Here is a 15,985-nt window from a genome sequence, read left to right on the forward strand (position 1 = left end):
GAAGATGTCTTACTCAATAGACCTGGCGTGCAGCTGGAGCCACTCAGGTTGAAACAAGCACTAGCTCTGCTTGAAAATGAGCATTTGTACTCAACATGGCTTTCAGTGGCAGAAGAGTTATTCTGATACTGTAGAAGCAGTAAGTGGGATGCACTCGGAGACTGGCTAGACTGACCTCAGTCCCAGACAGTCTACTTAAATAATTTATTCACGACTCCATGAAGAAATAACTCAGAGCAAAATATAATTAATCATAATTAGCATGGTTTTGTGGAAATCAGGGTCTTGTCTAACAAACTATCATTTTGAAGGATTGGATTTTTGACAGGTCTGAATGACAACAGTATTGAAATAGTATATTTGACTTTCCAAAATGCCTTTGCCTCAGCACCACACAACATTTTGATTAAAGCACTTGCATTTTATGGAATTATCAGGGTATATTTTACATGGATTAAAAACAGGCTCAATGGTAGACCTCGAAATGTTGTAGTTAATAGAATTTATCAGTTAACAATGTCAAAACTGGAAGTTTGGATGAGTGGAGCTCTCAGTCCAGTGCCATCTAATGCCTCTATCAGAGATGTGAGCAAAGATAATGAATTTCTGTTGGCATAGTAAGCAGATGACACAAGGATTAGGAAAGTATTAAATAATGATGAGGACAGGTTAAGTTACAGAAGGTCTGAACAGCAGTCTCACTCCAGTAAAACAAGTTTTCACATGGAAAGACGACTCCTAGCTCTCTGGACAAAGGTTGCAGAGGAGTTGGGAGTTTTTTAAAAATAATTAGTTGAATAGGATTTCCCTCTTCAGTATCTCAGCAAAGAGGGTTAATCTGATCCCTTGAATTACAGAAAGAGGAATATCAAACAGAAGCGGAGAAGAGATTGCACCCCTTCATGCGCTGTAAACAGAATCTCCACTCAAGCACTGCATTTGATATTCAGGTAAATAAAAGAAACATAACATACGTGCACGGTATTAAAGAAAAAGTGGAGAAGTTATTCTCTGTAGGTACTTTTCATGTCATTCACAGGTACTGGACTTACAACTATGACTTATGACCTCTACACTGCTCACTGTGGGACCTGTGACAGGCAAGACCAAATTGAAAAGAGCATGAACAAGGCCTTTTTCTTCTTATTAGTTCAAGACTGCATCAGACCAGTAAAAAAAACAATGGTAACAGGGGAAAGAAAGGAGGGGAAATACAGACTAGTTCTTAACAAGCTAAGAAATGAGTCTGTAAGAGGTGTCTGACATGAGGTTTAGTGAATCTCTTAGGGAAGTTAGCTAACGAGAAATAATCCTATGTTTGACTGCAATAGTATCAAGAAGATGAGGGGCATTCCTACGTAAAAAGAAAACCTCATTTTTTATTGTGGCAATAAGTTCAAGATGCAATGAAAAAAGAAAAGCTTGACTAAGAACTTATTGTTTTCAAGACCCTGTAGAAGCTGTTTAATGGAAGCAATTACACCACTGCATATGAGCATTATGTACTGAGAATAAGTAACAAGTGAATATGACTGATGATATACTTTATTTTGTTTTATATCACTTGATGGTAGAATTTCTACGTGGATATTTATATACAGATAAATAAGGGTAGCAGCAGAGCTAAGAAAGTGCAATTTGAAGTAGCACACATTTCACTGCTGTGTGGGGCTGCCTCTTAATGCCTAAATCAAGCTCACTATGACTTCGTCTTCTCCTCTATTGTGTTGCTTTGTCTTTGTCATTCAAGAAGTGTATAACTTAACATTCCCAGGAACAACAAAATGTACTCTGAATGCTCATTGTAATAAGAAATAAAACTAAGCTTGGAAGCTACTTGTTTTGAATGAAACCATCAAACAGGCAGTGCCACTGTTCACTGTAATTTTGCCGTTATCTCCAATATATACTTTTGCCGTCCAGATAGTCCCACTTCTTGCAGCTAAACAAAGTGACCTCATTGTTTTCCACTGTATTTTCTTTTAAACATTGGCTGGGATGATTGAGATTCAGGAATGTGGGAAAATGGATTCCCAAGCCACGTCCATCCCCTTTAATTCTGAGCTGTAATTTTTGGCTTGGCTTGAATCACAGTCATCACATTTCAGTCTGAATCTCTCTGTAAAGTGATCTTTCTTAAACATTTCTTTCACTCATCATGGGATCAGAAACAAAGCCATTCTAGTCTTTCAGCGAAACACTTACAAACGTCTCTTTACAGCGACTCAGAAGAGCTGAATTTCCTTTAAAAATGTTTGAAAAAGAGGAGGTTTTCATTGCCTGATTGTCCTCTTTGTGAATCTTGTCATCTGTATGCCATGAGCTACAGCTATTTTAATCTGTTTTTGTTTGCAATCCATTTGGTGTCCGCCCAAGAAAATGCAGGTGATTCTAATTAACTTACTGCTGAAGATGTGGAAAAATCTCAATTGTGCTACAGAAAATTATACACTTAAAACCTTCCCGCTATTATTTATAACAGCTTATTAATGAAAATGATTACATGAATATATTTACCACCTGATTCATCTTTGTTCACTTTTTAAATCAATGAGGTTTATGCTAAAGGGAAAAAAATCCCTACCAAATACAGACTTCAAGTACACATCGCTCACTGGTTTAAATGGAATGGCAGTATAAAAGAAAATGACATTGCCTTATTTGATGCAATGCAGTATAATGAATGTTTGGAAATATTTGTTCTCTCTGTAACACATTGGTATTTAATTCCGTGCTTTTTTTGTTTTGTTTTGTTTTCTATTTTAATACCTCCTTCACCCCTCCTATTTGTTGTCATTTACTGCAGTTATTATTTCTCATCCATGGGTTAGTCAGTCCATTCTGACCACTCTTACCTGCTTGATATTGTGGCAATATCATACTATGTGTTCTGATAGCAGGGAATTTCAGGTAGAAAGGTCTGAGTCCTTTTTATGAGGACCAAAAGACATTAAACACTAGTACTGAGTTTTTTCTGCTAGGTCCAGCTACTAATGGCAGTTTACCACCTTCCATTAGTTAGCATTTCTACTACTCTGTACCATGCAATACATGCTATATGTATATATTTATATATGTGTAATAGTCTAACTTGAATGCAATGTGCATGTGGATAATACAGTTTAATTTAGGGAGAATGAAAGCCTGAATAAAGGTTATCATTTCAGGAGAAGCTGATGATGGAAAAACTCATTCAGTATGTGACATGTTTGGAACAGCTGGGGATGTAATGTTGAGTGGCGGGAGAAGAGAGCCAAGGTATTTTGTATGTTCAAGAAATATATACAACATTGCCATTTCTTACATCCCAGCTGTGCCTGTTAACTTCTGGAAACATGTAGAGCTAAGCAATAAAGCATACTTGACTGATATTTACTGCAGTGTGCATTATAAAACATTTTCTACTGCACATTATGATCTGAAAGAGTTAAGCAACATGAAAAATACAGGCACAAGATTATATCTGTCATGGATGAAAATACTACATTTATGCCTCATTGTAATCCATTCATTGGTTTATGGACCCCGAGCCCTTCAGGGAGTGTCACAACTCCACATGATACTGCTGAGAGCTGTATTTTGCTCTTGGATTTCTGATTTAGCTGAAAGAAGTTTGAAAACACATGTAGCCTGACAACTCCCCATTGGCTACGCAGCCGAGGAGGGTCAAGAGCATAAACTATTCCAGCAAAAGCCAGCTGTAACTTATGATCCCTAAACTGGCAAAAAATCTGCTCATTACAGACAGTAGCCTACAAGAAATTTATGCATTTTGTTAAATACTCCCACTTTGGTTAATCTGTGCTTCGTTTTGGGATCCATCATCACCAACATCACGCCTGTGTTTTTTGAGCAACATCTGAGTACTAAGGGAAATTGCATGTGGGGGGTCTATCTCTGTTCTTAGGACTATATAGGACTTTCCCTCAGGTCCACAGACATCAGTAGAAGCTGTGGTTAAAAGCTAAGGGACAGACACAATTCTCCAAACATCTCCTACTCCCGAAGCTGACTTTAAAGAGAATTTAGTGCGCAGTAGGGACAAATCTTTTCCCATCTTTCACAATAGTGAGAGATTAAATTAGAACTCAGTAATGTCACCTCCCCATCCTGACCAGTACTGCTGTTATTGGACTTATAACGGTTGGAAGTGGAAGAACTGTACATTTGGGCACACATAATCTTCCGCCAAAATGGGTAAGGAGCTTACATTTTCTGGACCTTAGTACCTTTGCCTGGCAAAGAGTTTTTTTAAGGATAGTGACTGGGATATGAGACTTAGGATGGAATAGGGATATTTAGGATGGAAGTTGAAAGACACAGGAGATCTTTTTCCATCATTCCTTGCTTTTTAGATATAGTTGAGGGGTTCAGATATGCCCTGTGTTCTACCTTCTAATGGATCACAGCTATGCTCAGTTCAAGCTCAAATGTCTCAAAGTTATTGTGTCCATGAATGAGTCCTGTAACCATTTGTGGGTACCTTCTGCAGCATTCGAATTGCAATGGCATTCGAATATGGAGTTTATTGACTGTAGTATAACAATAATTAAAGAAACAGCAGCTAGACACTTGACAGTACTTGTTTCGCTGCATAATACAGAAGGCTGAATATGTCTTGTATGGTCAGAAATTAGACCAGCTTAATTTTGGATTTCAAATGGGAGGACTGTGCTAGCAGAACTTTGCTCAAATAATGGAGTTTGGGCTCTTGTGTGCATCAAATTACAGTATTTACTTTTTAATATAATACTCTAGGCATCTGTCTTTCTATTCAGTGTTTAAGTGGGAAAAAACATTTTAAAATGATATTCTTAAGGCTGTGGCACCCTATCAGACACCTTGGGTGTTACAAGCACATGCCTATGCAGGAACTCCGACTCTCTTGGAAGATAAATATAGATATGGCTATCTAACACCAACCGACTGAATTTTTAGCATTGCATATCTGACTAACATATAAGTGTGGTAATACAAAGGTGTGTGCATGTATATGCATAGACAGTTTCTAATTTAATAATATATTTCCCAGTGTACCTCACATTTATAAAGACACACTAATGATTAATATCATGGGATTCCACTGAACTCTCTTACACCTTCTTTGGTACGATAAGCCTCTAGTTTACAACTTTCTTTGACAAGTGAGCAGCAAAAATCATATTTAGCAAATATGGCTTGACAAGTATGACTGAAACTGTGACACTAAGTAGCAGTAGTACACAAAAAAGGTAGAACATTTATTTTTACATGAGTCAAGCCTTCCATGCTGACATCTTTTTCCATTGTTAACTCTTAACTACAGAACTCTGGTTTTATATCTTATTTTTGTTATAATTCTGACTACAGTTGCTGTTGTAAAGAGGCTCAGGTCACTTAAATGACTTCCTGCCTCCATTCCATTTGGGCAGAATCTGATCACCAAAGCAACATTTGGTAAAACACGTAGTCAGCACAACTATAGAAAACACAGAAATCCTGAACTGGGTTACAAACAGTGGTAAGTAACTTATAGAACCAATGCATACCCCACTACTTTGACAGAAGCCATTCCATAGATCATGAAGAAACGCTTTTCTTTTTACAGTTTGACAAGCATGCTGGAGCATACTATATTAAAATAGTTCAAAACTCATATATGAATTCTTCAGGAGCTCCTGAAAAGAGACTGTTTATGTGCAATCTGAGGTGGAGCAAATTGCTTTCTGTTTTGGGGAAAAAGTAAACAAACAAACAAACAAACAAACAAAAAACAATTGCAAGGAAACACAAAATAATACAAATAACTTTACTGAAACATATCTGAGACTTGCAAAGAATCAAGAAAAAGTATCAATCCTTAGAAGAAAAAAAACCTATTCAATAGGAATAAAATGCACTGCATATCTCCTAGCCGACTTTTGTGTGAAGTAAAGGAATAAATATCAGCATCATTTGATATTTTCATGGAAGATAATTGTCTTAAAATTTGAAGCTACGGGAAGAATTTTTATTTAAATCCTTGCCTTTGTGTCTTAATTGTGAATGCAACAAGGAATGACGTAAGGAAGGTGGAAATCCAATCTCAACCCTTTCATTAGGGTTCACACAGACCTTCTGGTGTTTCTGAGGGCTTGGAAAGGAGAAGTTGGCATACAGTGGTTTCCATATCTAATTTCCCTCTTTAGTCAAAATTCCAGCAAATATTAAAGACATTTACGATAGAGACATCCATGAGAGTTGCTCAGATTTGAACACAAACTTGTACTGTAAGTTGCACTCTTTGTGTTTTCAGTGCATGACATACCAGAACAGAAAAATACAAGTAAAATAAAGGTAAGAAATGAAATCACCAGGAACAATTTCTGGTGTACAAATCCAGATTCTTTGCAAATGTCATTATATTGTGACTGTTTGCAAAATACCTAAACGAATCATGTCTTTGCTCAGTGAAGGCAGAAGGGCAACTAAGCAAAATGCTGCATTGCTTGGTTTACCAGTGTTGTGAGAACAGCCCAGTTCACAGAGACAGGCATTAAATAAGCAGTTTGTGACCTCCTCTGTTTTTGTGATAAAGGAGGAAAACCTGAATGCCCAGTGACCACCCTTTCCAGAATCTGCCATTTTCCTCTTTGGGTTCGCGTCTGGCTTATGGGGTAGTTGTGTTAGAGAATTGGAATGCTTTTATTTTCAGAGGTAAATTAGCTAGAGTAGATGCTCAGCTATCTTAAAGTGAAAGCAGTTTTCATTAGATGTTCTATCTTATCTTCCCACTAAAGTTTATTAAAAATATGTGGCACCTGATAATTTCACAGTGAGTGACTGCTAAATTTCCCCTTCTCTGCCTCCCTGTCTCTCTCTCTCTCTCTCTCACACACACACATACAAACAGAGGAATGCTTCTCGACTGTCAAACTTCATGCCAAGATTTTGTTCAATTTAATCTCAATCATATGAGTTAGAGGACTATGAAACAAAGTTTCTACCAAGTACGCTGACAGATTTTTAGTTCTAGTGACTCCACAGGGCATCTCTCAAAGTACAGTAAGAAACTTTTCTTATTAAAGATTTCTGAACTTACCCGTTTTCCATTTAAGACAACATGAGCAATATCACCATAAAGAACTCAACACTTGCTAACTGATACCATGCACTCATCAAAATTATTTCACTTCTAAGTAAACAAAGAGCTGTGGTACCTCCAACACCATTGTGTGGTTGCTGCTGGCACAGGAAAGCCATGCGGTGGCAGCCGCTTTGGTGCGCTATGTCACGTAACCCCATGTCAGGACTGACAAATCGAAACATACAGTTTGAAATAGTAGGGAAAACATTTCCTGGGAAGATGGGGTGAAGAGGCATAGAATAGCCTGACCCTTTCTTTTGAGGACTATTTTTTTTATTTTCTGGGCAAAGAGAACTTGAAGAGAATTCATCACTTTGCTGCTGTTTCAGGAGGTTTCATGGCGATGTTAAGAGCCTCAGTATCACCTTTAATGGTCCATAATATGAGTTACTGACCAAATTTTTGTCCCTTTTTTTTTTTCTTTTTTTTTATATCCTGAGAGAAAATCTGCATATTTACATTTCAGATCCAAATACATTTACAATGTTTCTACAAGTTTAAGACCCTGATCCAACACAACACTGTGTAGAACATCTATTGACCATAAAATTGGAGTTATTCACTTCCATAAAGAGAAGTCTACTTTTGTTCTACTGAACTGATCTCATGAATTATACAATGAAATTACTTATATCATTTACTAAGTAGAGAAAACATGAGAAAGCAGTTCCTAGTAGCAATAATTGTATCCCCAGAATTAGAATTACTTCAAATGTATCTCTATCACCAGAAAAACAAGGTGCATAGGAGACACTGAGAACTGAATCAGTCTGTCTGAAAGTATTTGGGATCGAAGCACTGTGGTTCTGCTATGTTATAAAACAAAATGGCCACATTTTGCTCTCATTTACATCCATGTCATTCCACTGAAACCAGTGGGCATTGTCTGTCTGTGTGAAGACAAAAAGAAGTTGGTTTTCTATATAATTACATCCATCATCTGCGAGGATGCTGATTAAAATGAAACAATCTGCTGAGCGAATGCACAACCAGAGGTCTTTATATGACTTGTTGATTCCTGGGGGGGTGTCCTCATGCACTAGCAAATTTAGGGAAGATTCAGTTGCCAGATTGCTAGCAACGTCAACTTCATAAATTCAAAGGAGTAAAATATTATAAAAAAAAAAAACAACCCTTCACTTAAAGAAGAGAAACCGTTACCATAACGTCTCCTTTTTAAGCTGGTCTTGCTTTGCCCTCTGCTTTGCTCCTGAAGCTTTCTGTTGATACAATTTCTCTCACTTAGGCATCCATCCCATTAGGCTGCTATATTATACGGTTAAAACATTGATGTAACACAAGCTGCTACAGCAAATAATTGAAGTAATAAAATACAACTGCAGTTATTTGCTCCCTTGAATTGCAGGCAGAAAAAAGAAGGCAGGATTTTTTAACTGACTCTGTCGTGTTGCACACAGACAGGAAAACTTTTTACCTCCTCCTTTATTGCAGTAACACTTTTTTTCTGAAAATCATAGTGAAGTTGTAGTAATTTTTTATATTTTTAACAGGAAAAGTAATTAGTCCACGGTGTGGAATTACCCTTTCATTATTTCCTTTAAAATTTAAGGAATGGAGATGCTGAAAGAATCTGAACATACAACTACCTTTTATTTGTTTCCCCCTCCCCTCCCAAAAGAACTTAATGGACTTAAATGTTTTTACCTTGTGAACATCTCTAGGCCAGAATTATTTTGCCAAGTGTTTGCCCAAAGTGTTCCATTAATGGCTGAACTGCTAAGTCTGACTCAATGGGGTTTGCAGAGGAAATCTGCCAGATCCTTGCTTGTGAGGATACATGCAATGAACTGGGACACGATGCCTCACATCCTCAGCATTTCAGGAGGATAACAGGGGATTTATTGTTATTTATTTACTTATCTATCTATTTAGTTCTTCTATGACTCAAAGGTGGATATCCTCAAGCGTGTGCTTCCTTTAATGTGAGCGGGAGGTACATCAGGACCTTCAAGTGCTTAGTGGCACAGAGTGAGCAGCAGTTACAGTCAGCTGGCTTTACATTTCTCTAGATTTTTTATGTCTGCATGTACACGTCAACTATTTGATTTAGAAAGAGTATTAACATTATTTTAATACCAAAAAAATGTCGTTTGATTCTTTTTTGTTCCATAGGTTAAGTGTTTTCTTTTATTTATGATGTCTATTGAAAAAGATTTTATGGAAAGTTCTGAAGACAAAATGCCCTGTTTCCTTCTACGTGTTCACTAATAGATATATTATACAATGCTAGAAAAAGGCAAAAGGCCAAACTCATCTCTGGTGTAATTCCAGTAAAAGCAATAAAATTACCCAAGGCATGAATTTGGCCCAGGCACTGCAGAAGTTACTCTGGTGCACACTGAGTGTCTGCTTGTTGTTACTGGCAAGGCTTAAAATACAAATTCCCCCTTTCTCATAGAAATGGATACATCTCCCTGGAACAGATTAATCAATGAAACAGGTATCAGGTAGCTATGACAGACACAGCAACTGGCTCAACTGCCTGTCTTTTTTATGGCTTCTTCTGAGTAGATGCTTTTGGAATTTTTATATTTATTTTCTCTTTTGTGTCTTGTCATCGCAAGGCTCTCTCTCTCTTTTTTTTTTTCTATTCCTTTTTTTTTTTTTTTTCTGCTGTTGTCTCCTCTTCTCTAATTTGTCTTGTACGCTCTTCCGTGATGTTTCCTGTTGACACTTCTCGATATTTTTCCTAACTCGGAATGTGGCTTTCTAGCAGACACAGAGGCCCCAGAGTGAATACCCGTCAGAGCCAATTCTGTCTTGGACCTTGCACAACGCTATTAACTAGCTCTTGCTCTAAGAAAGGTGGCTATAGTGGGATTGCCTGAGCCTGAAGACAGAACGGGGCAGGGAAAGCTTGCCAATATGTTTGCATTATATTCAACTGCTATTAATTCCAGCTCAGAAGAAGATGAAGAAAAACACAACAACACTTTAAATCACAAACTTACAAGGGCTTTTTTCAGTACTTGGTCATTTTCTCTTGCATTCATCTGTATGTTTAAGTTTGTGCTTGTTGGCCACTTTAAAGTAAACATAGTTCAATGCCCTCAGAAACAGTTTTCTTCAACCCACTAGAATTCCCCGGAAAAATGCTTTATCTGCTGAGCTGCTGGATACTTTTGTGTGTGTCTAATTTTTTTATCAGTTTGTTTTACTCTTTTTTTTTTTTTTTTTTTTTAATTCAGTGCTTATAAACGTTGAGAGCAGAAGTCTCCTTGGAACAAGACAGAATCATAAAAGACTTTAGGAATCTCATCACAAGCTAAAGAGTACAAATTGCACATTCTTCATGGAAGTATTAGCTTTTGGTGCGTGCCTGGATCCAAGTATAATAGATTATCCCAAAGTGGGAAAGAATGAACAGAACAAAATTAGCAGAACTGGGAGCTCAGATCATTTGATGGGGCAATATGATCTCTGTACTTTCAGGGTACTGAATGCTAAAGCCACTGGAAACAGTATGTAAAATTATATTACAGTAAGCAAGGAAGCATGTGTAGGCCTGGGAGAAGAAAAAGAGACTGGAAAATACCTTTCTAGAAGAAAATAAGTACAGAACATCAGTGAATGTGCTTGTAGGAAACAAACTACTATTCACGAACAATTTCTTATTCTGAGGGTAGGAATATGCAGTGAAAAATTTATGATAGAGAAAATACAAATAAAATACTTTTTCAATGGTTGTGCAGGGGCCAATTGCTACGGGAGAACAGTCCCACACTCAGGCAGAAATATAAAGCTGCACTGTGACCAGGATGGATTTCCTGAGGCCGTCCTTCTCAACAAAATCTTGTTGGAACTTATTTTTCTTACCACCATCTGATGGGTTCAGTTTAATGGTGCTGGGAAGTAGCCCAGGAACACTGTATGGTTAATGGAAGCTCAATGATGATGGTGAATACACTCTGGGAAAACTACCCAGAATTCTCCAACTTCCTTCCTAGAGACTGGGAATTTTGGTACCAAATTGCTTAAGCTAAACACATGCTAGAAGATCAAATCGCTGAACACAAATCTAATAACATGGAGTATCAGAGTAGAGAAATACCTTGGCTGAACGGGCCTCGTGTCTTCTGTCATCCCCACCTCTCTCTAATAATCTACTCAGCACACCAGGCCAAAATGCACGATCCCACATGGGAGCCATCAGTGATCAGTGTTTGGAGGCGTTCTGGGATTTTTTTCAAGTTTTATGCCACTTTTTCTTCCATTAGAAAATGAGATACTGTTAAATTGTTCTACACTTTTTTTTTTCCTAGCTATATAAGTATATTCACAATACATTATGTTTTTAAAACTCATTTCCTCTTTTCTTAATTCCTTAAGATAAGCGAACCTCCCTATGTAAACTTTCTACCAGAATACTGACTACCTTTAAAGCAGTATGTGATTTAGAAGGTAATATTTCAATTTTTTTTTTTTTTTTTTTAAATATAGATATTTAAAGTGCTTTTAGCAGCACTTTAGCATTTAGATTAAGAGATAAAACAGATGAAAGGACACAACCTTCTGTCACAGGGCAGAATGGCATTTGGGAGGTGAGATAGTTTAAAATACCTTTTTAATCTTCGTTTGTCTTCATGAAGATGACTGTATTTCTTTACTGCACTCCATAAGGTACTTTATCTTTGCTCAAGACATTTTCTTTCTCAAACACTAAAGATTCTGGTGTATGAGGATTTGTGCAATCCTACAATAACATTATGCCTAATCAAATTGTAGTTAAGGCCAAACCGAGTATCTATTTTAGATGCTCTGAGGTGTCAAACTCTGGATGCATTTAAAAAAATCTGGTTTTCAACTTAAAACTTTTCTCACAACTGTGGCCCGTGAAGTCTGTGCACCCATCCATCCTCTCAGGGACTAATGGTCATTTCTGAAGCCTTGTTCAAGGACCCAGCACAACCCAAGCAAAAGCCCTCCCCTCAGGATGAGCTCCCCACACTCTGGGGTTTTTGTCGCTGTTCTCATTTAACATGATTTGTTCACTGAAACTCACAGCAATGAAACCCTGTAAATAATAAACTGGCCCAACAGAGAAGATAACAAAAGGAAATAGTTAAGGTACTATAATAATTTTAGCCATTCTTTTTTCAGGTCACTATAATCTGCCCAAAGATAACTAATTGTTCAAAGTAAACATTCCACTCCAACCACAAAAGGAATCCATTACACAAACATATAATTCACAGTCATTTTTAGTGGGTTGTAAACAGTTTGGAATGAGCATAAAATGGGACAAAAATCAAAGTGAGCATTTAGAAATGAAAAAGTGTTTGCTACAAAAGGTCAGTCCCTTTACTTGGCAAACTATGTAGAAAAGCCTGGGAAAATGTTGAACACACAAGCAGTAAGGGAATTTTAAAGCCAACAACCTCCCTGTTTCTTTAAACAGACATCGGAACCTATAACTGGATCCTGTCAAACAAACGACAGCAAAAAAACATAACAGCTGCTAAGAAGTAAAGTTGAAAGATAAAGTTTTCTAAGCTAAGAACCTCCTCAGAAGTAGACTAAAGGTCTTCCTTAAATCTTTAAGCAAGGTTATGGATCCCAGGGTGGCTTTTAGGCATTGAATCAAATATGTAATTTTGTGTATCATTCCTGTCAGAGCATCCTGTGCTCCAAGAAAAGCAACAGAAAACAATGTCTGCAATGTCCAGCTTAGAACAAAAACTGTACCTGTAATCATGAGATCTGCTGCCTGTAGTGTCATTTTTAAGGCATTTACTCTGATTTGAGAGCACTAATGTGGATTTGGGAATATAGGGAGACAATGAAGGACGTTTCAAAAGAGAGATGAAAGTTATATTTCTCTGGAGCATTAATACTGTATTTCTTTACAAAATCTGAAGTATACTGGATACCCCCAGTAGTTTTAGGATACTGACTGCTTGGGGTGTTCACTTACTCTGTCATTAGACTCACAGACAGATGATCATCCCTGGAAAAGAGTTTCATATCAGGCTACTTTCACACAATAAAACTTTACTGTGAGAAGTACTAGATGGCATTTTGTTTAGCTACAATGCAGACTGGTATTTTTATTTTTTGTATGCGTTCTACTCATGCCTTTCACTTACTTTAAGAAATGCAAAAAAAACAGCCAGGACTTCTAAAGGATCGTGTATAACAAAATAAATAAGAGACTCAAGAAATGACTGGAAGTCATATCTGGCCTGGAAACAACAGAAGTCTTGCAATGGATCCCACCCTTGGCAGGAGCACATGGCACATGGACTCTGTGCAGGGAGGACTGTCGCAGACTCAGCTCTGTGGGCTTGATGCTTCCCATATGACACCTCCTGGTGACATAACCAAGCATGGATTGAAAGGAGCAGGACAACAGATCAGAACAGCTCAAGGTCTATCCAAGGTAGGTGTTGGTGGCAAACAGAATACCCCCCAAAAAACCCACATGGATACACTGTTCTCTGAAAAACTTTCCCTTCAAGCCCCTAAGAAAGCACAAAGTGAAATGATAGAAATCTTTGAGCAGCCACTGTGTTTCTTCAATCTGACTGACGCATGGTTCAAAATTATTCCTTTTCCAGATCACATCATATTCTCACCTAATTTTTCTATCAAGGACACTGCATTCAGTGCCAAGGGTCCAACACTCTTTGAGAAAATGCTTTTGGCCATTGTGGCACAGATCTGTACATTTAAGTACTTGGGGCACAAATTTCATCAACATTTGTGAATGCATAAAAGAAAAATGAAAAAAAAAAAACCATTGTTTTCTTTCCCCACTCAAAAAAAAAAAAAAAAAAAAAAAAAAAAAAAGGATAATTAACTTTCCAGTTTACAAAAATGTGTACATATTTAATTGCTATCTGTATTAAACTCCACTACCAGCTCTGCAAGATGGCTGATTGAATAGATAAAGACCCTCTGATTTCCAGTTTTCTTTCAATAAACACAAAAAGAAGCTGAAAAAAAAAATGGAATTCACTCTTGAACAAATGCATTCTTGTTGGACAGATAAATATGCATTATGGAGTGAGAAATTTTATACTAGACCTTATAAAGCACCTCTGTCCTGAAGTGGTGAATGAGCAAACAATAGCCTAGGGGACAAACAACCAAAATGTGATCTAAGTTGCAGAAAAAGATCAGAATAATTCCTCTGATTTCAATGTAGATATTCATTTAAAAATAGTGTAACTAAACAGGAAATCTTGCCAACAGTTAATGACACCCTCTACATTTTTAATCTGTGGTGGGAGAATATTAGTACAGTTGGCTATTGTATGTAATCTCATCCACACAGGAACATATACTAATTAATACGGCTTATTCAGATCTTACTTTCTGTGCACAGTGATAATGTTTTAAAAAATCACACACACACACGAGAAAATCAATAGATAAATAATAATTAAAACTATGAGCTCATAAATAAGAACACAACCATACAGCAAAGTATGAGTATTTTGTAAGGAACATTTAGGGTTAGTCTCCTAAGATCTTTTTTCCCAGTAATCCTTTACAGTAAATGAAACACACAAGCAACATTTTTTGGTACAGTTACATTATGCAGACGATATATTTTCTAAATAGGAAAAAAGCAAATTTGGAGGGGAAAAAAAAAAAAAAGCAGCTTTCTTTCAACAGCCAATATGCCAGCTGTACTGAGTATTTAGGCCATCTTACTAAGACTATGAAAGTAAACATACAGTTTTCATTAAATGTGCCTTTCCCATAATTGGTACATAAGTATTTCCCATGACTCTGCAGTTGAGTATCTTGGCTGGAGGCGTATCTGGCCATTAAGAGGAGGACTTCAGATCTGTTGAGTTTCAGCCATGCCGGGAGACTTGGCACCTCCACATACTGCTTCCTAATACCAACCCCGGTATAAAATGTCATCAGAAGCTTGCATAAACATTGGACTTAACTTCACATAAATTACTGCTGTCCTGAGATAGTTTATGCCAGAACTTAGTAAAAACAACACTCTGAGTAAATAGAATGTGAGTAAATGCACGCATCTTGATCCAAGAAAATGATAATATAAAAAATTGTATATCAGATAGAAACTCATAAATACAGTGATCAAATTAAAATTTTTATATCATGCGACACAATTAGCTTTTATGTTCATACACAGTAGACTGAAGTGTGTATGTAAAAGGGATGGACTTCCTCCGTGTTATAGCAAGTTTGAAGGAAACACGTGTACAATAGGATAATACTCAGAAGGATGAATTTGGTGATATTTTCTTCTGTGCATATTTCATACAGACAACAAACATCTAATGAGTTTTCTTGGATTTTTCTATTGCAGTTCATCAGTGCAGAGACCTTTGGCCTTACTTCTCCTGGAGTAGTGATCAGAGACCACAAATCATCCATAAAATATCGAATGCATCTTTTGGAGAACCCGTGCTAAGTTCAGAACCAAGCAGTCAATCAGAAATCAGTAATTCTACATGGTGTAGCATTTTTATCATGTAATCTCTGCCTTTCTATGTTGAGTTCTGAATTTCTCCTTACAATTCCTGCACTATTAATAGCCCTTCCTTCATTTCACATATCCCTTTTCTTTGTCTCTCTCCTTTCATCCATCCTCTAGTCTTCCACCAAGAAACCAATACTACCATCTCCCCCTACCGAGCGATCTCCAGTTTGTTAGTCTCTGACTTCCTGCCAATCATTCTGGGAATAGCAATATCCCAGTGCTCTCTTTGCTGTATAATTAAAGCATGAATTTCCCAGAGTTTGAAACTCCAGGGTAGTTTTATTGCACCTTTCACTATAAAATCAGGTAGCAATGATGGAATTAAAATAGCCTTTTCCTTTGTGGTTAAGGGTCTAAATGTCTTTTTATTTATCATTGGCTCTTTTGTTCTG

At 37.1% G+C, this 15,985-nt stretch overlaps 1 protein-coding gene across 2 annotated transcripts in view; it reads right to left on the bottom strand.

Moving 5' to 3' along the window:
• The window catches only part of ARHGAP15 (Rho GTPase activating protein 15), a 316,320-nt gene that overhangs the window by 108,845 nt on the left and 191,490 nt on the right, over positions 1-15,985 (bottom strand). The gene's annotated exons all lie outside the window — the stretch shown is intronic.

The sequence above is a fragment of the Lagopus muta genome, chromosome 8, assembly GCF_023343835.1.
Source record: "Lagopus muta isolate bLagMut1 chromosome 8, bLagMut1 primary, whole genome shotgun sequence".
In the NCBI taxonomy this organism is placed as follows: Eukaryota; Metazoa; Chordata; class Aves; order Galliformes; family Phasianidae; genus Lagopus; species Lagopus muta.